We start from the raw sequence: 25,031 nt of genomic DNA on the forward strand, positions 1-25,031 counted from the left end.
ATGCAAAAGGTATATGGCTTGCCAGAAAATAAAAAAAATCCATGTTTTCTTTTGAAGTTGCCTTCTTATTATTATTTTTCTATTTTTTCATCATCTCCCCCCCCTTTACAAAACCACTGCCAATAGAATTTACTGAACAATATCCTGTTATGCAATACACTGAAATGTACACAGTGGTTTTGATGATAATAAACTATTCAGAAGCCTGGAAATACTTTTTGCAGAGCCTGAGGACAAAAATCTAAATAATTTAATTTCTACAGACCTTGCAAGAGAGTTTTATCCATCCTACAAGATAACCTCAAACCACTATCTAAAATGAATAATTTCTAATTAGGTTCTGAGGAGGAAATTCTGGCCCCAGTAAAATCATTAGAAAAACACTTTCCACAAGAGGTTCATTATACTCCATATGTTTTCAGAAGAAAAGAGATGTAGTTCTGTTCAATTTTTATAAGATCTCTATTATTTCCATCCCTGTTAAAACTACGTAACAATCCTATCTCACTCATATGTATTTCCTTGTGGGTCAATTACACATAAGCATAGATACTTACAGTCTTAGGGGAATGAAGACAGCATATTTTGCCATTTGCTTGTTATTGCATTGTTTTTTATTATTTTCCTGGAGTTTTTAAAGTCTTCTTATGTTTGGCTCAGTCAAGTAATAGATAGAACATCTATTTCTAAGTTAGAAAGAGAACCATGTTGTGATGTCCTCTATCTCTAATTTAGTCTCATCCCTTTTAAAGTTCTTGCTGGTGCTGCACTACAGATAGAAATAAGAAAAATGACAGAACTGAGAAAGTGCAGAATTATAGTGTGCAATGGATGTTTGCACAGAAGTTCTGAAACTATTACCCATCCTTTGAGATAGTCCTGAGAGACTAGGATTCAACAACCTCAATATTGTGCCATGCAAATGAAACAGGATTGCTTCTGGGAAGAGGCAATGAAATGGGAAGATGAGTGCCTTTGTTATCATTTTCTATTTCATAGAATAATCATGCCTTTAAGCTGCTAAGACCAGTTTCTCAGATACTTGTTTGCAGTGTGGGGTTCCAGACAAATAATGACATTTACAAATGCTATTTCATCCAGCCAAGGGCGTTAGCCTGACTCTCTATTCTGTTGTTAGTTGAGAGATGGATATCTATATGTATAAACTCGCAAAACAAACATATTTCACAGACATGCTTAAAATTGAGGTAGGGACTGGAATTAAGGTTTCAGAAGAGGAAATTAACTCGCCTACTCATTCACCGTAGCCTAGCTTTGTTTGAGAGTATTCACATGTTTCATTAATTTGAGATCTAATTATGCTCTGCTGCTACATGCAAATGCAGGAAACTGCATGTACCCAAGGAGACATTTCAAAGATCTTACCTCTGCAGAACATCTGCAATACCTTTTCTTAAGTTAGGGGCCAAGACTTGCCTTTACTGAAATGAAGATAATCTCTGCACAGTGAACTGAAAAAGCATTCTCCTCATCAGTGGTGTCTGTATTGGGCCAGACACAAATATGAGAGAATTCCATTCTGGTGCCCAGAATCAATCAAAATCTCCTTCAAATATGTCTTGTGGAACTGGAAAATATACATTCCTATGTGAAGAAAAAGTTCACATTTAAAAAAAACTAAGTTGCTAGCTCAATGTTTTCATTACAGTGGCTGAAGAAAGTTTTCGATTATTATTCATCCTCTAGACTGAACAACATTGAGACTGAACAGCTCTCCAGCGGAGAGGTGCAAATATGATTAGGGGTCTGGAGCATCTTTCTTATGAGGAGAGACTGAGAGAGCTGGGTCTGTTCAGCCTGGAGAAGAGAAGGCTGAGAGGGGATCTTAAAAATGTTTATAAGTATCTCAAGGGTGGATGTCAAGAAGATGGGACCAGACTCCTTTCAGTGGTGTCCAATGATAGGATGAGGGGCATCTGGCAGAGACTGAGGCATAGGAGGTTCCATCTGAATACGAGGAAAGACATCTTTACTTTGAGGATGCCAGAGAACAGAGAACAGGCTGCCCAGAGAGGTTGTGGAGTCTTCTTCTCTGGAGACATTCAAAATCTGCGTGGACACATTCCTGTGCAGTCTATTCCAGATGAACCAGCTTTAGCAGGTGGGTTGGACTACATCATCTCCAGAGGTCCATTCCAACCCTAATAATTCTGTGATTCTGTGAGAAACAAGTCTACCAACAAAAGTACAAAATTTGTATAGCTTATCTAAAATTCATCCTCACTTTTCTAAGACTGAATCACTCAGAAAATCTTCTTTGTTGAAGACCTGTTTTTTTTATAACACAATTCTTATGTCACAACTGATATCCTTATGTCCACAGAATACTATTGGTTGTGGATTTAGTTTTTCATTTGAAAAGATAGCCAGCAACATAACAAACATGTACAGCTTCCTGAGGTTGGGATTCAGCATGCACTGAGAGGACCTCTTGAAACTCTGCATTATCAAAGATTCAATCTAAAAATCTGACACCTGTGGTTTTGGTACTTCTGAAACCTTGAAAATCAAATTATGTTAACAGAAAACATCTTAGTCTTATGATCATCACAAGCATATACAATTCAATCAAAATTATCACAGTCATTAAAAATCAAGTAATCAGTAGAACACGGAAATCACTATGAGTTTCTAAGAACAGTTGTAGACAGACAGTGCTTTTATAATCCGTTAAAGGTATCTTAATTTGTACATCCTTATCAGGATTCCACTATTTCAACAAATTTGTGCTTCAGAGGAGCTTTATCTGAACACACAATGTTCCATACCAGTGGCCCTGCAATAAGCAACAAAATTTAATGAAACAACATTAACAGCACAGTGTGCTAGCTTGAGCATTGTGTAATTAAATGAGTTTTGTTAGCTCGGCCAGGGCAATTCCAACCTGTCTGTAAATTCAGATAAAAAGATAGAAAATATATTTTTCACCAAGTCCAAGTTGTACATGTCCTCTCTGGCTCTCACAATGTTTTTTTCTCAGACCAGTTAAAACAGTCTGTCATTATTATGTGTTCCTAAGGCCAACTCCAGACACAGAAAGTACTCATGGCTCTATGGTTTGTACTAGAAGTAATTGCGCTTTCATTTCATGAGCATGCAGAGCCAGTAAAATAAACTTTCTTCTTCTGCCTCACACAGCTCTCCGGTTATGTTGTTAGGTGCTTTCATCTTAATTTGAAACATCAGGTATTGCTCATTTCTTAAAGTAAGATATTGGGCTTCATGGTTGTGTGACCTGATTGAATACGGTAAAACCTCTCCTTGCAGGCAGCAGACTGCTTGACCTTTCTAACCACAGCTGTGGCCTCACTGATCACACTGTGTGCAATGGCGTGTCTGCTGGGTGGAATTTATGGGTATACACTGGAGGCAAGGGGGCTGGGCAGCTGGGACAGAGCAGCCAGAGTGGAGAAACACTGTGGATGGCTGGCAGTCCTCACCAGGCTGTACCAGAAAAAAATGAGAGAATGAGGGAGCTGCTGACAGCCCACACACTGGATGATCAGTTTCTTTCTGAAATGAGGAAAGTAAAACAACACTCAGCAGTGATGAAAAGAAGTAAAAGAGCAGCCCTGAACAATCACTTCTCTTAGTGTTGCAGGGACTGGCTCTGTGCCCAAGGCAAAATTACATCTAAACTCTCACAGGCAGCTGAGCAGCTGAGAGAAAAATGCTGGAGTGTGCAGGGACTGAGTTAAGTTCTCATTTCTACTTGATCCTAAAAGCAGCTGAAGATGCCAGCTTCAGGATTCAGCCTAAATGTTATAAAAATATATTTTTTTGCAGTATGGTGCAGTCAAATATAGTGGTAAGTAATGGAGCAATGCCCCTATAGGAGACTTAAAACTCCCTATTCAGGAAAGATGCAGCTCACAGAACCAATTCCCCAGTGCTGTGCTCTCACATCTGTGCTTCACTAAAACCAAAGAACCTCTATAAGCACTGATGCACTCCCCAAAAAAGCAGCTGATCTCTCCTATTCATCACTAAGAGGTACCACAAGGGGTAGAGGCTTACCTAGATTTAAATGTGGGGGTCAGGGTGTGTGTGTTAGTATTGTTAATATCTGAAGCGGTTTAAACCCACACCTTTACTGAATTGAATTACAAAGCTGCAAAATCCTGCATTAATATAATTAGATTAATTTAGGGCTCCATTATGCACAAGTTATTTTATAACTGCCATCTGTGCAGGAATCCTACACTGTCCACTGAAGTGCTCTGTACTGCCCACTCTCAAGGATGAGGAAATGGATGAGAATAATCCCTAGGTCGAGCTAGTAAGGCAGTTCCTTAACTGTCTCCCTGCATATAAGTGGACATACAAGTGAAGCTACAGATCAGCTAGCTCCAAGACAGATTAATATTTCATTTTTTAAGATGAAGAATGCACTAGTTCATTACAATCTGAAAAAGGAAGCTCCTCAGTTGAAATTAAAATCAATCTACAATTATTCTCTCTCATGTCAATATGTGCATTTTTTCACTCCAGCAATAGATAACATTGCCAGCTGTCTACAGCCATGTTAGCTTTTCTTTATGCTGACTTAAGGTCTGTGAGATCAGCTTGTCTGAGAATAAACAATGTACTGTACTCAACTCTTGCCATGGAAAAGACAGCTGGTTTTGTTTCCTCTCATTTCAAGTTTAATTTTCTCTTTTTAATCTGAGCTTTAAAGAGTCCCACAAACGTGTCAACTCTGTGTTGCCTGATGATGGAATTTCATTAGTCTAAGGTGACATTTTAGGTTTTGTTTTAATAATTTTTAGTGCTATTGCTTCCTGTAGGGAAGGATTCTTTTAAATTGCCAACACGTTGCTGTGCACAGTAGAGACCTCCTTTGGCTGGATATGAGAGAAAAATCATGTACTGATAGCTATTCATACCCCAGAAGTGGGCAGAGAGTAATGTCGAACAAAGCAGTCAGAGAAACTCTGAGCTTGGCCATCTTTTGCAAAAAGAGTAATTAGAGAACAAGGCATATTCTAAAGCTGTTGAGGAAAATCTGACTCCAAGTCTTGTGACTATAGAACAATAATAAATCTATAGCATTTCCTTCTGCACCAAACTTAAAAATAATTTTGTATATGCATATAGGTAAAGCATGCGCGAATACATTCCAACTTTATTTGCATCAACAATACCCTTTAAATAGAACCAGAAACATTCAGCAAAATATGATGCACAAGAATTGCAGAAAACTAAAACAAAATTCTCTAAGACTGCAGCTGGCAAAGTCCAGGTCTATATTTTCTAAGATATTTTCTAAGCATTTCAACAAATTTACACTTACCCTGGCCAGCTGATTTCATTAAAATCTATGCCCAGCTCCCAAATGCTATTCTATTAATTGTTATAAGGAAAGTTAACCCCTAGAATGCAAGCTCAAGTGCCTCAACGTAGCATGCTTAAAATTTAAGGTTGTGTTTCATTGATGGTGTATATAAATAGAATTTAAGCATTCAAAAATGTATTAATAGATAGAAATGACTGACAAAATTATTTTTGTATCTGTTAGTTTCCTTTCTTTTGAGCTCAAAGGCAAACCATTTTAAATCACTTGTTTTCATCTGAGTTTAAAATGTTTTTTTTCTTACACACAAACAAGTACTAATTTCTATTTATTAGAAAGGTTATGAAGAGTGATGTCAATCTTAATGGGATTATCAAAGCCACTGGACATGTATTTAAATTTCACGCTGTTTAGATACCTATATCTTCCATTAAAGAACATTAAAAGAATGTGCTGTCAAAAGAAAATTCAATTTAAACCCAAGAGATTATTTGTCTGTTTTTCACCTTATCTTCTTTATATTTTAACATTTTCTACAGTGTTATCATCACAAGTAGAAGCATTTTTTTGGTGCATGAACTGCAGAAACAAAACCTGATTTGTATTTATTAATTGTCTAAGGTGGAGAAAATGCAGAGTGCAAAGAGCACATGCATTAGCTATAAAAATTCTGTCATCTTTAATATTTTACACTATTATTAGTAACACTGTGTAAGCAGGTGTGTTTCCCAGGATTTTCTTCACACAACACAGAGTCTAAAATTCATGCCTTTCCTGTGGTTAGGCTTTATTATTGCATGAAAAATAACAAAGTAGCTTAACATTTAAAAATATTAATGTTTCTATAAAGACCTCCTCAAATTTAGCTGCAGGTAATTTTCCTCCCTCAGGATGCCTTATTCTTCCTTCTTTAAGACAGCCATTCCTACATCCTTTATATTTAGGTCATGATAATGAGTTACCTGTCTCAGTGAGTCATTGTGCTGCTATTGACAATTCTTACGATTTTATAATGATATATTGGTTTTAAGTGTCAAATTACATTACTGTCCTGCAGTTTGTCATGATGCTTTCTGTACTTTGAAATGAAAACTGGTCAGATTTCTAGACTGACATTTGCTGCAGAAGCAGCTACAGTCCATGTGTAAATATCCTCTGCTTTTTTGCTATTTTTAATAAAATAAAACCAGGCTTCCCTGAGAGTTAATGGTCACCTCCTAGATTTGATTTTACGCTTAGTGGGCTGAATAATAAGACTGGTCAAGAATTTTACAATACATTATTTTTTTTCACAAAATCCTTGGCAATAAGACAAATTTGTCAGGGCTTCCAGTGGAGTAGGAAGTCCAGAAACCATGTCAGCCCCATTTAGAGACAACATCTAAGACCATCCTTCTTCCTGATGCAGAGTCAGGGGTGTGGCAGCTCTGGCATATGTACCTTTGAAGCTGGCTAAAGCTGATTCTCCAAGAGTTTCTTCTTGCCCATCTGTGTACCAAGGCTTATATAAGAAGGAATGTTAGTTTCCTCAGCATCTCAGCAATCTTTTTTCTTCCTCACTTAGGTTTGCTTGAAACAATAGCTCAGACTTCCTAGGTCATGTAGAATTTGTAAAGTTCATTCTGTGTCTAATATTTTTTGCTCTTATTTTTTATTTGTTCAGTAATGAGTTTCAGCATCCAGCCAGTTTTACTGCATAATGGGATGGGCACATGTAGGAAGAATGGGATGGTCTGCAGGAGGTTAAAGATAATGCAGATAAATGCATTCTGTAATGCAGGGGAAAAGCTGTGCTGAGGAGAATTGTGAAGTCATAATGGATAACTCTATGAAGATAATTTCATAGCAAACAAAAAAGCACATTAATATCAGGAATTATTAGGGAAACGAAACATTATTAGAAAACAAAAGCATTGCCATTCCCTTTTTAAATGCTTGGCAATCCTACTTCTTGAACACTGTACCACATTTTAGAAAGGATATAGTGGAACTGAAGAAATTTTACAGAACAGTAGCTGAGATTTTGAAAGACGTAGAACAGATCCTCTGTGGGACATGACAAAATGGATTAGAGTTCTGTAAAAGAAAGAGAGGAGGGCAAAATAATGGAAGTCTATAAAACAACATGTGATATTGAAATAAGTAATAAGAATTGAGCAGTTTTTGCTGCTTCTCTCTATACAAGCATTAGAAAGTAAAAAGTGAACTTATCAGGACATAAAAGGAAATAATTTTTCAGAAAGCATGTTGTTAAACAAGTGGATGCTGGACAAGTATTTGGAAGAGCAATCCAATACGAGTTATTAAATATAAATCCACTTTAGGGTCAGAAATTCAACTGAGCTGTAAAGTCAGAGAATGAAGAGTACCTAGCTAGGGAAGAAACAAATGGTTGACCATGTCTAGCTCCTTGGTGCATTCATGTAATTCCTGCTGGAAACAGAATACCAGCATGGACAATTCTGGGATAGTACTGAACATGTATCACCATTCTTATTGTAACAGAGGCATCCATCAGGATAAAAGCAGTTATCTGGATAACCTTACATCATAGAATCATAAAATCATAGAATCATTCCAGTTGAAAGAGACCCTCAGGATCATCAAGTCGAACCATAAGCTAACCTAACTCTAGCGCTATACCATGTCCTTAAGAACCTTGTCTAAACGCCTTTTAAACACCTCCAGGAATGGTGACTCCACCACTTCCTTAGGCAGCCTGTTCCAACACCTGACAACTGTTTTTGTGAAGAATTTTTTTCTAATATTCAGTCTAATCCCCCCAGCACAACTAAATTATTATTATTAGATTATTATGCTTTTGTTATTTTCCTATATGCCTTTCTACATATCTACTCTGTACTACTACAGGAAAACGACACTGAACTACATGGCTTTATGGTCTGACTTGGAAAGACCATTCATGTGTTCCTGTTTTTAAGGAAGAATGCCAGAGGTCAGACATCAGAAATATCAGCAATATCATACGTTGTAGGGAACATGTTGATCATATCTTCCAAAGGACTGATCTTCCCAAGTGAGAGACCTCCTAGTGAAAAGAAAAAGGACAGTGTGTTGAGAAGAAAATGGAAAGAGCTAATACATAACTGACTTTGTTAGATATGAGGAGGTTTACCTTTTTGATTTTGCATATCTGCATGAATTTGAGACTTAATCTGAAAAGAAGTGCAGGAGTAAAGCACAAAAAGAAAATGGAGAACATATTCCAGAGAGTGTGAATAATGTTCAAGACAGAACTCTTAAATACTTGATAGTGGTGGAGTCAAGAAAACATAATTAACCCTGTCCTAACTGGATTATTCACATAATGAGTAGGATGTTTTAATGTTGCTGGTATCAGCTAGTTATATGAATAATTTCCTGTTAACTAATCCAGTTTGTTTTGTTTTGTTTTGATATGATTTGTTTTGTTTTTAATAAACCCACACCTCAAGAAATCTATCTAAATTAAAGTACTATAGATACATTTGTTGAGTCTGTGGAGATCTATTCCAATAACAGAGAAAAATCATAAACAATTCTACAGGTGGTCTAGGAGCCTGAAAAAAAACCTCTATCAAATGTCTCCAATGTAACTCTACCAGACAATACATCATTCACTACTGTAGTACAAACTATCCAAGTAATAATAAGACTCCACACTATTCAGCGCTAGTGTAGAAAGAAACAATTTATTTTCCTGTTGTTGAACAGCTGACATTCTATCAACGTTACACAGTAAAATAAGAAGACAAATAGAAAAGAGTGGATTTGTTTCTCCACAAAACATGTTTTAAAGCTAACCTTCATGACAAAAAACCACAATGAACAGAAATATTTGACATGAGAATGCTATACACACATATATGAATGTGTGCAATCATATGCACCTGTGCATGGTGTCTACACATGCAAATCCTTATTTTTCATTCCCACCCCTTCTGCATTAAGTTTCCACCTCTTAAATTTAAATAGCTGACAAAATATTTTCTTTGATCCTTGTTTATGTATTTGTCCAAAATTTAGATTCCAGGAGGGGAATGACCTCAGTGGTCGAATCCTTGATTTAGTGACTGTAGCTATTTTTTACCTACTGCTATTCATCAGAGATTTAGGAACATTTTAAGACAGTACCACACAGGCACTAAACAACATTTACTCTCTACTCAGAATTAGCTTAATTCTGGTGCCAGAGAAATCAATGAAGTAGGAGCAAAGATGATGCAACATCAACTGCTTTCAAATATCTCTCCTATTCATTACAGGCCTAGATATAAACAAATAATAACTCAGATGAAAACCTCAGAGTTTACACCTACTGAACTCTATGTCTTCTGTGTTCTAGAGTTCAAATTATTTTTAGTTTTGTGCTGAAATCATATAGGCATTTTTGTGCACTCACATCTTAATTATATTGGGGTTTTTTCCTCTTCTTTCCTGAGGAACTGTCACTAAGATTAAAATTGTTGTTCAGAGCACATCTAAGTAAGAAGGTGGCTTTAGGGTTCATTATCTAATTGATCAAAGAACCTACTAATTAAATGTATCTGGGCCTGATCAAAGTAAAGACATCATGCAGAAACACAGTGAAAATGTCAGCTAGGTGCATGTGACTTAAGGCATCAGGGCCACTGGAGCTTACTATGTAGCTTAATTACATTACAGCTAAGATTTTCAAAGGAGCCTAGCAGAGAGAATTGGCTGTGTATCTTACATTGCCCTGGATATATAAGACCACAGTTTGGGAATGTCTACATTTTAGCAATAAGCTCTGTTTCACTTGACTGCTCTTGCCAAGCTTGCTCAGCTCCTACAGTGTTGATTCAGCACACATGAGGTTACTGTAAAATCTAGGCTGAATTATCTAAGTAAATGTTCTTCTTCATGGTTCCATAGTCAAAGTCAGACATATAGATCTGATGTATCTCTAGTGTTTTGTTTTTTTTTTTTTTTTTTAAATATCCCTTGTGTCTGTTGTTTAAAAGCAATGAACTGCAACAGGGAATATGTAAAACTCCCTTATGGTCTCTTAAATCTACAGCCAGTAGCATTTTTTTTTCATTAAGGCCTATCTTCATTCTGAAAATACAAACAAACAGCTGACTTAAAGCATCTGCTAATGCCTATGACTCACCTAAAAGAAAAGAAGAAAGTGGTGAAGCTACTATATTACCTGCATGAATAGAACCTTTCCCATACTCAAATAGCAAGATAAAGACAGCGGCTATCATTTGAAAACAGATTTAACAGTCTATGATTGATAACATAGGTTGGAGCCAGAGGTAACATATGCTTAGATCTATCTGAACAATAACAGGTTGGTCTTATCAATTCTAGACTAACATACTCAACAAAGGATAATATATACTTTGCATTCAAATGTTTCTTATGCAAAGGTGAACAACATTATTTTTATTACAGTTATTACATATATTGCAGTAACATCTGGAATTCCAAATCATGATGGTAATGCTGAAAGAATCCTACCCCAAAATTCACCCTAAAAGTGAGGACAGATGCAAGATTATTTGTTTAATACCATGCAATAAATAAGGAACACAACTATGACCCAAAGTCACTGGCATCAGTCTTCTGTTCTAACTTGTGGGCAAAACTCCAGTTGTTTAATGATCTGGATAAAAAGGCATGGTTCTGTCTGGTGTCACTCTTGGTTAGTGACTAAATGTACATTGCTACAGTGTAGATTACCCTGAAGCCCAGCAGAGTTTCCCCCTTATTTGATAGAGTAGCATCTTCAAAATGGAAGGAATTAGCCCCTAATGCTGTTCACACACAGCTTGCCATGTATCCAGTAATTGGTTGAATGTTTGCAAATTTCTAATTACTATGACAGATATGTAGCAATAACCCCTGATAGAGGGATATATATTCTGTCAGAGATGTGATTTACATCCATTTGTCTGGGTACAGTAGAGATCTCTGGTAATAATTCATATTAAAGTATTTTCATAATTCTAAGTAGGATGGATCTCACACTGTGCCTTTTAAACAGAAAACTGATATAGATAATATGGTTTTATAAATTTGAACTAAATAAAAGTAGGTTCCAAAGTAACGATCTAATGAAATTCACTTCAAGGTGAATAGAATAGGAGACAAGAATGGGAGGGAATAAAAAGTAAACCCCTACGTTTTTACACAGACTTTGCATTCAAGCCAGACCTCAGAGTCTCTAGCTTTAATCATATTCACAAACATGGTAATTCTTTCTTATGGGAAGCATCAACTGATTTCAAACCAACTTCTCCCTGAGATTAGTTCAATGTATTTACTACAAGCTCCCTAAAAATGACCAATATACTCTGAATTTCAACCATTGTGGAAATATCTAGTCACTGTATCTGAATCTCTTATCAAATTCAGTGTCATTTCATATGCTCCAGAGACTGCTACTGCAAAAGAAATTAAAACATTATTCCTTTAATTGAAAATGTTTCAGCATTCAACAAAAGTTTCCAAGGAAAGTTCACATGTATGGCAGGAAGAATGCATACATATATAGTAATATAAGCATGCATATGTATATGAACTTAAATATGAAATTCAAATTATGTTATCAAAGAAATTTCATATCTGACTTGCAGTTTTCAGAGGTAGCAGGCCATTAATCATCAGTGCTATTCGATTTCCAGCAGTCATTTCAGTTATTTAGTTTTATTTTTACAAGGAAACGAAGTGAATAACTGTCTAAAGTTCAAAAAAAACCCAAAAAACAACAACAACAACAAAAAAAACGAAACCCAAAAAACAAAACCATATCTTAACAGGTATGTGTAAAAAGACTTCAAAAAATTCTTGCAGCCTTTCTTTAAAACTATAATATAAATGTGGCAGAAACAAGCATTACTTCAGGGACAGAAGTTGCCTGCTGTTCCAAAGTTCAGCAGAGCTAGTGTTTTCAGAGTCTACTGGATGAAGTCAAGGACACAGATTTGAGGAAGGAGCTTCATCTGGCAAATCTACAAAGATCTAAAGGCTTCACTGTCTAATGTTTTGATATCTATAAATGAGACAGAAGAAGCATTGCTTTTTCTCTGTCTTCACTGGAATACTCTTTAGGCAACTGCCAATTTTGCTCATTCCAGGTTCCTCTTTCGTAATGTTGAAAATCTCAAGAGCTCATTAGAAAGAAGCCCAAGACAAAAATATATTTTCCTCATTTCAATGAAAAGGGATTGCCATTTGGGGGTTTACATCTCTCTAGAGGTTTTTAGAATTACAATTTATATATCTTGCCATCCAGAAGCTTGCAAGATTAAGACATTTAAATCCTTGAGTACTCTGTAAATGTGCCATCTATGTCTTATCTTACGTAGAGGAAGAATTAAAAAAAAAAAAAATAAAGTTAGTATAGACACAAGGGTGACTACTAGCAATGATGAAGCCTGAGCAGTTTTACTGAATACAATGGTTTGCCAAAAATGTCATTATTCACAAAAATTCAAAAGGATTTTTTATTTGACTTTGGCTAGACTTTCAGAAACAGGCAGGAAATCAAGGAGGCAGGAACAGATTTGTCTCTTGCTCCCACTCTATGCCTTTTCCAGAATGTCACCTTCCTTCCTGTCACAAAGAGACATCCAGCCTCAAAATTCCAGTTTTATTAGATTTTACAACAACTGAGTGAAGGTATTTATTGTGTTAACATGGCAAATGTCTAGCAGTCTGTTCCCCTTTGTAAATACACAGGAAGAGTACAAATACAGGCTCAAAGCAATATCCCTTTATTCTCTTCTGCTGAAATGTTGGCACTGCAGCAAAACATTAACAATCATATTTTGAAATATAGGAGTTCCTGTAGGATACAAATAGAACTTACAATGTGAAAGTTACATGTGTCTTGAAAATGAAATAAAGGATGTTCTTTTGAGAGTGGTCATTGCCTCTCCTGTTTCTAGCCAAGGGGAACTGAAGCAGGGAAAAGTGGAATGCCTTGAACACAGACACAGCAGTGGCAAAGTAGAGAGAAGAATTCAGATCTCTAACTTGCAGCTCACTTTATTTTCTCCATAGTAGATTCATTACCTACTAAAAAGGGAGTGGGTTTATCAGTATTTTATCAGTATCAGCAATTGCTCGTCTTCAGCAATCATAGTTCTAACACAGTACAAGATACCCAGCGAAATGAGAACCCTGTTTTCTGCCCTTTCAAAAAGCAAATTATCCTTGCATGATTTGCAGTGACTATATTAATCATGAAAACATCTATTTACTTACAATTTTTCTAAACCACTATAAAAGTAAAACCATTTAAACATTGACTCAGTTTCAGTGGCCAAGTGTACGGCCCCCAAGGAATCCCAGCCACTGAGTCGCCCTTGTAAATTAGCAAGAATTGCACAAACACTGTTCACAAATTCAATCATTTCTGTGCCATGCTGCATTTTTATCTCCTGCTCACTTAAAGAGCTGAAGTTCATTCTTATTTAATTCCATGTAGGTTAGTGAGATGACACAAATGACTTTGCTTAAGTGGCACTGACTCTATTAATATTAAACTATAGAGAATAACAAAAAAAGAGCAAAAAGGCTTAGGAATTAAACTACTGTTTGCATGACATTTCCTCACACTCTCTGGTTTTTTTTAAATATATATTATCTCTTCACCAGCAATTTTGCATTTAAAAATTCCTTTCCACAGTAGTTGTGTTTAATGTAGAGGTATTAGAAGAAAGAAATGTAACAGATCAAGATTCAGGCTACAGTAAATCTAGTGTCTCTCAATCCCTATGCACCTTCACAGAATTAACTAGGGCCAGAATATTCAAAACAGATGTCTATGTATAGGTTCAGCCCTTGGCGCCCATTTCAGATGTTGTTGTATCAGTCCTTTGAGAAATCAGAACCTCAACAGATCTTAGATAAAACAAAATCAATCTCTTATTATTCTTTCATTTTTTGCTTCCCTAATTACAGGAAACTGAGAAAAATGTTCTAAACTGTAATATCACATATTCTTTCAACAACAAAGGTAACAACAACAAGAGAAACTATCATGTGAAAAACAATTATATTCCTGCTATAAACCTGCATTACACCTGCAAGTAGCCATTTGTGAGTGCAAACTTTATAACGAAAGGATAAAAAGTTAGATTTGAAAATTGTTTCTCATATTTTACAAAATTTTTCTTAAATTTTAGACTTCATGATTTAATAATTCTTTTGATCATGATATAAACTTATCTCAGTGATTTAGATTATTGGATAAGTAAACACCTGAATACTCGAGATACTACTATAAGTTCAGTATAAATATGGAAAAAAGGCTGTGTTCATTTTTTATTTTTTTTTCATTTTCAAGTTAAGGAGAGAGTTTCTAATTCTATAAACGATATACTACTACAGAGCTTTTCATTACAGTAAGGTTAAAAATATTGACTGTCAGTGGAGTAGCAAGGATTTAATTAAAGTTTGCAAATGCTGTGTTCCCATTATTTGTAAAGGAGAATGAAAAATGTGCAGAGTAAATCTTACTATAGTGTTACAAGCCTTCTTCTTTGACAATCTATTAATATTTTCCCCATTTTATTCCTTAAATTCAAATAACTTCCTTTCTTCACTGATAAATAGAAATGATTAAGCAACAATTTTGTAGAGAACTATAGCCCCAGTTGGTTGCCCCTCCTACAGCTAATATTTCAGCTGTAATAAAGTTAGTCATCTTACAATACATTAGATACAATGGTGCCACTCAAATTGTGAATGATGCCAATAACTTGTACAATTTTCTGAAAAGCCACTTCAGCTGTTAAATTGTCCTTCTTCATTCTTGTGATCATTCTAATGGAATAATTTGAAATCAAGGCAGGCTAAAAATATAAATGAGATATAACTAAAATTGAGTATTTTGCTGTAAAACAGGAGGTGCACACCATTCCTGGGTCCTGATCTTACAAGCACTTAATACAATCATGCTTTTATTTATACATGATATTTAGTTACATTGTGAGGTTAGATTTTTGTTACATACAAAACTGGAGTAGATTTTATAATAGAAAGGAAATTGAAATGGATAGTTCTTCCCTCATGACATTTAAGTAATAGGAATGATACCTTTGCGTTCAGGAACCTGTTGGAAATCTAACACTACAACTACAATTGGATTTAAATGTTCTTCAGTAGTGTCTGTCACAATTTTGTATTCTGCACTGTTACATGGTTTCCCTAGATTTAGTTGTGTTTCAGAGACAATGGCAAAAAATAGAGCACTTATGTTATAAGACTTTTTTTTCCTACCGAAAAGCATGAAGCTAAGGTCAAAAAGTAAGTTGGGATTTTGATACCCTCTTTGAAATATTTCATGGTACCAAACAGTATTAATAAATAACCTTCCACATGTTTCGGCTCATTTAAGACTCTCATTCCAGGAAGTATGCCTCACCTGTAAACAGCATATTTTCACTGCATGCTTCTAAAGAGCAGATAAGGCTGAAAGGAAAATAATCTGTATTTTTCAAGAGGCTTACTTTTTAATTAGAGACCCCTGTGGTTCATATAGAATATGAATAATTAATTTTGAAAATTCTCTTTGATACAGGTATACACAAGAAATAATAAATACTTAGAGGTAGAACTGAGATATGAAATAACTTATTTATGACCCGCAAAATTAAGTACTATTTGTGAGGAGAATAAAACAAAACAGAAGTCCTAAATCTGGATCATATTAGACTGAAACTCAAAAAAAATGTATTGCTATGAATATTACATATTTATAAAGCACCTTACAAATGAGAACTTCAAAGGATTTTTCAAAGGATTCATTAATAGATTACAATAATCCAGTAAATTAAATGTCACACTATTCATTTCAAGGCCAAATGCTGGATCCTGCACTTTGGCCACAACAACCCCCTGCAGCCCTCCAGGCTGGGCACAGAGTGGCTGGAGAGCAGTCAGGCAGAATGGGACCTGAGGGTACTAATTGACAGGAAGCTCAATGTGAGCCAACAGTGTGCCCAGGTGGCCAAGAAGGTCAATGGTATCCTGTCCTGTATCCAAAATAGCGTGGTCAGCGGGACAAGGGAAGTGATCCTTCCTCTGTACTCTGTATTGGTGGGGCCACACCTGGAGTATTGTGTTCAGTTCTGGGCCCTTCAGTTCAGGAAAGATATTGAAGTGCTGGAGCGGGTCCAGAGAAGAGCAACAAGATTGGTGAAGGGACTTGAACACAAGACCTATGGGGAGAGGCTGAGGGAGCTGGGGTTGTTTAGTCTGGAGAAGAGGAGGCTTAGAGGTGACCTCATCACTCTCTATAACTATCTGAAGGGAAGTTATAGCCAGGTGGGAATTGGTCTCTTCTCCCAGGCAGTTAGCAATAGGACAAGGGGGCATGTGCTTAAACTCTGCCACGGGAAATTTAGGCTGGATATTAGAAAGAAATTATTTATGGAGAGAGTGATCAGGCATTGGAATGGTCTGCCCAGGGAGGTGGTGGACTCACCGTCCCTGGAGGTTTTTAAACTGAGACTGGACATGGCACTTAGTGCCATGATCTAGTAAATGGAATGGAGTTGGACCAAGGGTTGAACTTGATGATCTCTGACATCTTTTCCAACTCAGTCAATTCTGTGATTCTGTGATTCTGTATCAAGTGATATATCCAGGAGAGTGTAATATAAAACAGTGGTAAATTAAAACTTGGGTATCTCATTTCTCTTAAGAAGTAGGAGCTGAGACTGAAACTTTCTTTTCTGAGGAATATACCAAGGAAAAATGCATGTTTTGTACATAGAGAAGGGATTTTGACCATCACAGATTTTAAAGAAAGTGCAGTAAAGAATCAAAATTCAGTGAGGATCACTGAGCAGAAGTATTTTGGAAAAAAATGGAGAGTAAATAATAAGTTTTATACGTGAAGTGTGATTTAGTTATTAACTGGGACAAGAGTCTAATGTGAACTGGAGGTGGCATAGAATCATTACAGGAAATTACATGCAATATTGGGATTATTTTGATAGTAGACATTTGCTAGATACCTACCTGATCAGAAGAGGCAAAATGAGGAGGAGATGATAATTCAAATGCAAAACAGGCAGATGGAAAGATGACATAGGTTGCAATCAATGGGAGGTTTCAACAGCTGGCTGGGTAAGTGCTGGAATCCATTAAATTGGATTAGAAAATGTCAGCAGTGCAGCAGCCAGTCAGATTCAGTTTATAGTAGTTTGGCACAGTGGAGAGGTCATGTTTCATTAGGATTAGTCCTGTTTCCTTTTACCATACTTCTTAGAATATCGTGCAAGATGTGATACAGATCAAATTTTCACAACTTGTCAGGTTTCTTGTATGCCCTACTGTAATTTTAAATACTTATCTACAGCACATATTTTTGCTGTAGCTATGCTTGCAGCAATATAATTGAATCACCCACACTGCATAGATCATTTAAGCAAGCAGTTAAAATTTTAAAATTCCAAATGTCTAAACCTAGATTTTCTCAGAGCTCTTTAAGAAACAGTATAGACATGTATCTTGTTTTCTTATACTTGCAGTCTTCCCCAATTCTGGATATTCACCATTGATCACTTGCTTCTCTGAACTACTGTCCACATAACTGGTCACCATCTCCATAGTTCCTTTTCAGAACCCTATGCTTTATGAAGATGTATATTAAAGCAGTCTGCCATTAAGCCACCCAGAACACTACGTTCCTGGTTTCTTATATATACATTATGCCAAATATCTAAGCCTTCAGACACAAGAAGTTATGGAAGGCAGCAGTAAACTAGAGGTCTGAATTTTAGATAGCACTGATTACTCAAAAGCCTTATAACTTGAAAATAAACATAAGATTACTTAGACTGTCATGGTATCAGATGTTCTTATTACTTGAAGTGGTACAAAAAAACTTCTGTGAATGCTCTTGGGTTCATAAAAATTAGCTATATAATGGAACAGCACATGAATTGTCCAAAGATGAGAGATGTGTTGGAGTGGTGTTATACAATGTCTTACAGGAGTTGCCTTTGGGCTAAGGTTTCCTGTTTCTGTCTGATTTTCTTGGGGTTTTCCTCTGTTCCCTCAAAGTTGTATCTGAACACCTTCCATATCATATGGATTGTAATAGCAGAAATTAATTGTCAAATTAATTTGTTATTTAAACATATTATGTAACTGAACAAAATGACAGAAATCAGGTAGTAAAACAGAAGAAAAATCCCTTCTATTCTCTAGAAAGTTGAAGACAAACACTACATGACTGAAACAGTCACTTAACAGCTTGTATCACGTCATAGTCATAACACGTAAGTATCAAATTTTACATTGCTACAAACTTGAAAAAAGTCAGTGAATATACCTCATTTTATTTCATCATACTGAGGCCACACTCTGATATTGACGGATCTCTTGCAGTACTGGAAACAGCTTAGAATTTCTGATGGGAATAATTTACTGTGATGAGCAATATCAGCAAGAACATTTGTGATGAAGCAAGTTTGGCAGCAGCTCCAGAGAGATGCTGAGAAAGAATTTAAGCATGTATTTTAGGTCTATATCCCTCAGTGGGTTTGACCCAATATGTTTTTGGGTTCCCCAAATATGTGATGTCTCAGGAAACAAGACAGTTGTTCCCCAGGACAATAATATGTTACAGAATAACTTGTGTGTAAGTAGATTTGCAGTGGTCTTTCATAAACTAATAAGTTACAGCGCCATATTTAAGTACACTGACATAAAAATGTAAGTACAGCACAAGGCCATGCAGATCTCAAATACTCAGTGTAATAGTAAAATGTAATAGTTAAGGATTAATTTAAAAATCTGAGATTAGCAAAATTAATCACACAGTGCAGAAAGACTTCACAAGCAGATAAGAAAAATTATATAGGAAAGAGGATGAGGCTGCACTATCATTAGCTGCTGTCTGTGATAGCTCATTAGGTTAGCTTTTACCAAAGGAGTCAAACCTAAGTATTTGTGTGTAGTAGCTGAAACATAAAAAGCAAGCAGGAAGCTCCTGCTGGGAACACAGGGAGAAGAGCTCTCGGATTTCTCTGCATGAGGTTAGAGAAATGTTCGGGGATATGTTCCCCTGTGGAGTTCAATACCAAAGTAACTATTAAACAGCCAAAAGAGTGGCACCACTAAGGGACAAAGACAAAAAAGGCAAAAAGCCTCTACAGCAGCAGAGGTATTGTAGTAGGAACAAAAAGTACAGCACTGAATCTAGTGGTCATTTCTGGTGTGTTGCAATCACACTGAGGTAGATTAGCAAGGGATCAATATTAAAAGAAGCACAGAATGTTAGAGATTGGAAGGGACCTCAAAAGATCATCTAGTCCAATCCCCCTGCCAGAGTAGGAACACCTAGATGAGGTTACACAGGAATGCGTCCAGGCAGGTCTTGAATGACTCCAGAATAGGAGACTCCACAACCTCCCTGGGCAGCCTGTTCCAGTGCTCTGTCACCCTCACTGAGAAGATTCTTCTCAAATTTAAGTGGAACCTTTTGTGTTCCAGTTTGTACCCATTAACCCTTGTCCTATCATTGGTTGTCACCGAGAAGAGCCTGGCTCCATCCTCGTGACATTCACCCTTTATATATCTGTAAACATTAATGAGGTCACTCCTCAGTCTCCTCTTCTCCAAGCTAAAGAGACCCAGCTCCCTCAGCCTTTCCTCATAAGGGAAATGCTCCACTCCCTTCACCATCTTTTTTGCCCTACGCTGGACTCTCTCCAGCAGTTCCCTGTCCTTCTTGAACTGAGGGGCCCAGAACTGGACAGAATATTCTAGATACAGTCATACCAGGGCAGAGTAGAGGGGAAGGAGAACCTCTCGCGACCTATTAACCACCCCCCTTCTAATACACCCCAGGATGCTATTTGCCTTCCTGGCCCCAAGGGCACAGTGCTGGCTCATGGTCATCCTGCTGTCCACCAGGACCCCCAGGTCCCTTTCTCCTACACTGCTCTCTCATAGGCAATTTCCCAACTTATACAGGAACCTGGGGTTGTTCCTACCCAGATGTAAGACTTTACACTTGCCCTTGTTATATTTCATTACATTTTTCCTGCCTAACTCTCCAGCCTGTCCAGGTCCCGCTGGATTGGCGGCACAGCCTTCTGGCGTGTCAGCCACTCCTCCCAGCTTGGTGTCATCAGCAAACTTGCTCATAGTACACTCTATTCCCTCATCCAAATAATTGTTGAATATATTGAATAATATAGGTCCCAGTACTGACCCTTGAGGCACTCCACTAGATACAGGCCTCCAACTAGACTCCGCCCCATTGACCACAACTCTCTGGCTTCTTTCCTTCAGCCAGTTCGCAGTCCACCTCACTACCTGATCATCCAGACCGCACTCCCTCAATTTACCTGTGAGGATGCTGTGGGGGACTGTGTCAAATGCCTTACTCAAGTCAAGGTAGACCATATCCACTGCTCTGCCATCATCTGTCCATCTTGTTATGTCTTCATAAAAGTCAATGAGGTTGGTCAAGCACAACTTCCCTTTGGTGAAGCCATGTTGACTGCCTCTAATGACCCTCTTATCCCTGATATGCCTTGAGATGGCACCAAGGATAAGTTGTTCCATCAGTTTCCCAGGGATGGAGGTGAGGCTGACCTGTCTATAGTGACCCAGGTCCTCCTTCTTGCCTTTTTAGAAGACTGGAGTAACATTTGCTTTCCTCCAGTCCTCAAGCACCTCTGAGGTGAAAAAAAAAATTAAGAGGAGAAACTGCAGTCTTGTTTGTCCACTGATGGGGAAGGATACCCATGCTTTGTAAGTAACAGGATCACAAATTCTACATTGGAAAGCCAGCCCAACAAGTTACTTTCTGCATCTTATATCATCCCCACCAAAAATAAAATCCCTGACAAGTCATAATGCTTAAAGTAGAACAGGAGCTGGCTCCTCCTATACAACACTGGTTTGGCATAATTTTATAAAACACGTTTCTCTGTCAGTAAAACAGACTGCAAAGACCAATTAAGAGCAAATATTATATTAGGTAAGGAGGTGCCATTTTTATGTCACATCTTGTCAAACTTTGGCTCTGAGGTTCTCTCCATTCAGATCTTACAGCCTGAGTTTCCATCTACTGTTTTCTTGTGTCTAGTTAACTTCAACTGCTTAACATGCATAAGCATGGCTTCACATTCCTGCCATAAATCGCCTAGTAATAAAAATACTACATGCTTTATTTCTCCCATGAAGATGGTGTTCCAAAAGAGAGAGAAGAGTAATAATGGAAGAGTATATGACTTTTTTTTTTTTTTCACAGAATGGTGGCATCTGAGACTAGGAAGGGCACTGGATTAGTACTGTTTTCTCTAACTGTGGGTCATAAATCTCTTGGAGGTCATAAAAAGGTTAAAAAAAGAGAGTTGTCAGTGAGCAACAGCTCAGTCCCCGCAGGGCTGGGAATTAAGAGAGACTATTATTACTTACTCCAGTTTTTACACTTCCCAGAAAACTTTAAATTATCTTTAATTGCTGGAAACAGTTCAGCTCCTTCAAAATGAGGAAGTCAATAAGCACAGTTGTTTTTCACTCTCTTGTCCTGGAGGAACTAGTTAATACTGACTGGCAGAGACCACTCAAAAACAGAGGAGCTGAAAGGGCCTTTAACTTTCAGAAAGTGAGCTAAATATAATCATTGAAGTAAAAGATCTGGGGAGCGATGACAAGGAAAATAGACCATTGTTCCTCAGCCATTTCTCCTGGCAACTGTGTCTTTCTTGGGAATCTCCTGCCTCTTGTGTCCCCAGTCACATGTTTCCATCCCCTGAACATGCATTTGTTTGTTCTGGTATAATTCCACTCACTGCATAGACCTCTGTGGAACCAGGTTATAACTCTCAAGTTAATAGCAAGCCTCCCCATAAAAGCAGAATATTTTAAAAATAGATGAGTAATCTCTCTGTTTCATCATGCAACCCCATAAAGAGTTGTTGGGGCCAACAACAGGAACAAAATAAACTTCAGAACAATAACCTAATCATTCACTGCCTCAGGACAGAGTGGAAATAGAATTAGGGGACACAAAGACAAGGACTAATTACTAACTAGACCACCAATCTGGAGGACAGAATGACAGAGGGTGTCAGGAAACCACTCTATGTGTATGGAGTAGAAAAGGACAGGGTGAGTCAGCAGCAAGAGAAAAAAAAAATAATGATTTGATGCAAATTAAATCAATGAGACATTGACAGAATTATTTTCAAGTAGTATGTTTTTCAGTGTTTTCCATGAGGTCTTTAGCAGAACCAAATATGATGAGGCTATCGAAGCTTGCAAGGACAGAACTACAAGACCAAGCGAACACACATTGATTAAATGTAGAGCGAGGAAGGTAAGACTACATCAAAGGATATCAAAAATATCTCTTCAGAGTTGAGGGAGGAAAAAAATAGTAAGTTAATCAATCCTCCTTTTAACTATATGTAAAAACCACCAAGTTAAACCAAAACAAATCAAAAGTCATATTATAAATGCATACCTGTTTCTTTGGAAGAGAAACTGAAGGAGTATAAAATATGTGAATGACTACAAGTCAGGGCATCTGGAATATTTAGTCCTTACCATACCTTCTCTTTATACTACCTAATGTAAGAGAAAAAAAAAAAAATCTAGGGAAACACCCTCCTTTCTCAGATGCACTGCTGAGCAAAACTTGATAGTCTGCTTTCCCTCTGTGTACAGATCTCCAGCTGTTTTTATGGGAGTTCTGAGTACTCTCTGAGAGAGTTTAAACTTCCTAATAATAACAGGAAAAAAAAAAATCATAGATATATTACACCTAAAACATGTTAGTCTAAAAAAGACAATTCTTTCAGTAGCACAGACAAGCATCAGAAACCATTCCAGACTTTCTTTGTCTGCAGTTCCTTTTTTTGAAGTCACCCTGTGCAATGAATGAGGCAAGGTCTCAATGGAAGGTGAATATAAGGGAAGGAATGACTAAAACACAATTATGCACTTGAAGATAGCATCGTAGTATTTGTGTAGATGTATACAGTATAACCATTCAATCCCTCCCACATTTTACTGGAAATAAAATGAAATTTCTACCATACCAATCTTTACATATGAACTACATCCATTTTGAAGAGGGGAAAAGAAGACCATGAAGGAGTATCGTAAATTTCCATTTCAGTGAGGTTTGTCTAAGAAAACTAAGAAAGTAAGAAGTAGAGGTGTTAATGGATTGTGCATGCACACTTTTATTAGAATTGTTATGGGGCATTAAAATATGATTAAAATATGAATAAAATAATAAAGATAAGACATTCCAAATTAATTTACCATTTTTAAGTTTTACAGCTCTCACAAATCTAGTTTCATTTTAATACTCATTGTAATCAATATAGGTACGTATAGAAAAGTATAAGGGTCAACACAGTTGTCTAAATATCCTGTTCAATGTAATTTCTTACACGCACTAAATTCATAGGTATGACTAGGGAATAAACAACCTCTTCAAGTGAAGAACATAATGTATAATAATGAGACTAAGTTTGTCCTTTTCATCTGCAGGACACTAGAGATAGCTGTGGCATTCTTGGTATGACTGTGTTATAGGCATGATTCTGCGCACCATATGTCAATGGCTCTGTAACCTCCTTTTGAAGTGAAGTTATTTAACACTTTTTTACCAAATAAGCCTTAACTATTATAGCAAACAAACAGGTCTTCTGCATTTTAAGTCAATCCTTCCTCTCCTTCATTTCAGTTGTTTCAAATACTTCTGAAGTTTATTTTTTATCTGTAGTAATGTGCAAATCATCAAAATACATACAGACAATTTAATCAACACTACAGAAGTTTTTGTCCAAGCTAGTATGAAAACAAAAGAAACAAAAATTCAAGTATATATATCTTCATGTAGCTGCATGGACAGGCAACCTATTACTAAGGCAAACCTCCAACATCCCTCTCAGAAGTCAGAGAGCACATTTCCATAAGAATTAAGAGGTTTCAGATCAGGCTATATTTTAAAAAGTGGATTGTTTTCAGAAAATGTTTATTTTTTTCTAATTTCTCTTGTTTGCTCTATGTTTGCTCCAGAAATCAGGAGTAAAACTTGACTGGAAAACACTAAAATCTGCTCCTAAGACTAAAAATTGAGGCTATATCCTTTGTTATGAAGATGTTTATATCTATATCTATATATAGATATAAATTTATATCTATATCTATATATAGATATAAATTTCAGTGATCTCTAATTTATATTTTAAATGTTCCTGGATTGTAGCTACTTGTGTCGACATTTTTTGTGTGTCTAAGTTGAAAATAAAGGAATGAATAATGTGATAACTTGTGAGAGTCTAGAAAGTTATGTCTTTTTTTTTCAGGAATTCATTTCTAAGGATGATGGAATAAAGACATCCTGCTTTTACATTCTGCCAACAGCATAGCTTACAGTTGTAATTCTGAAATTCTCACCAAATTCCGCATTAGATTCTCCTACAGGAATTTCTTTGTTCCCACATGGCTCTAGAAAATCTGAAACTTTGGCAAGTAAGTAACACCTAATATTCCTCTTTCAGCACATCCATAAAGGAAGGAATTTGAGTGGCATGTTCAGTAAACAGGAACTGAAAATGCACGCCACTAAATTTAAGCAAAGCAGTCCCAATTATAAGGTTAGGTTTTAATTTCCCACACATCAGATTATATCCCCTGAAAATCAGATTTCACTTTTCACCTTCTAAAACATTACTCATATTGTGCTTTTAAT

At 36.7% G+C, this 25,031-nt stretch overlaps 1 protein-coding gene across 11 annotated transcripts in view; it reads right to left on the reverse strand.

The window, feature by feature from the left end:
• LRRC4C (leucine rich repeat containing 4C) overlaps positions 1 to 25,031 on the reverse strand; it is a 572,608-nt gene that overhangs the window by 28,955 nt on the left and 518,622 nt on the right. For 2 of the 11 annotated variants that reach the window (XR_011739325.1, XR_011739330.1), the window contains one exon: positions 17,328 to 17,432. The exons of 8 other annotated variants lie outside the window; for them this stretch is intronic. The gene's annotated coding sequence lies outside the window, so the exon portion shown is untranslated. Of the gene's footprint in view, positions 1 to 6,754; positions 7,258 to 17,327; positions 17,433 to 25,031 lie in introns of those variants that run through there. One more of the 11 variants, XM_071809106.1, reaches the window with a different exon arrangement.

This window comes from Patagioenas fasciata, chromosome 5 (assembly GCF_037038585.1).
Source record: "Patagioenas fasciata isolate bPatFas1 chromosome 5, bPatFas1.hap1, whole genome shotgun sequence".
Lineage (NCBI taxonomy): Eukaryota > Metazoa > Chordata > Aves > Columbiformes > Columbidae > Patagioenas > Patagioenas fasciata.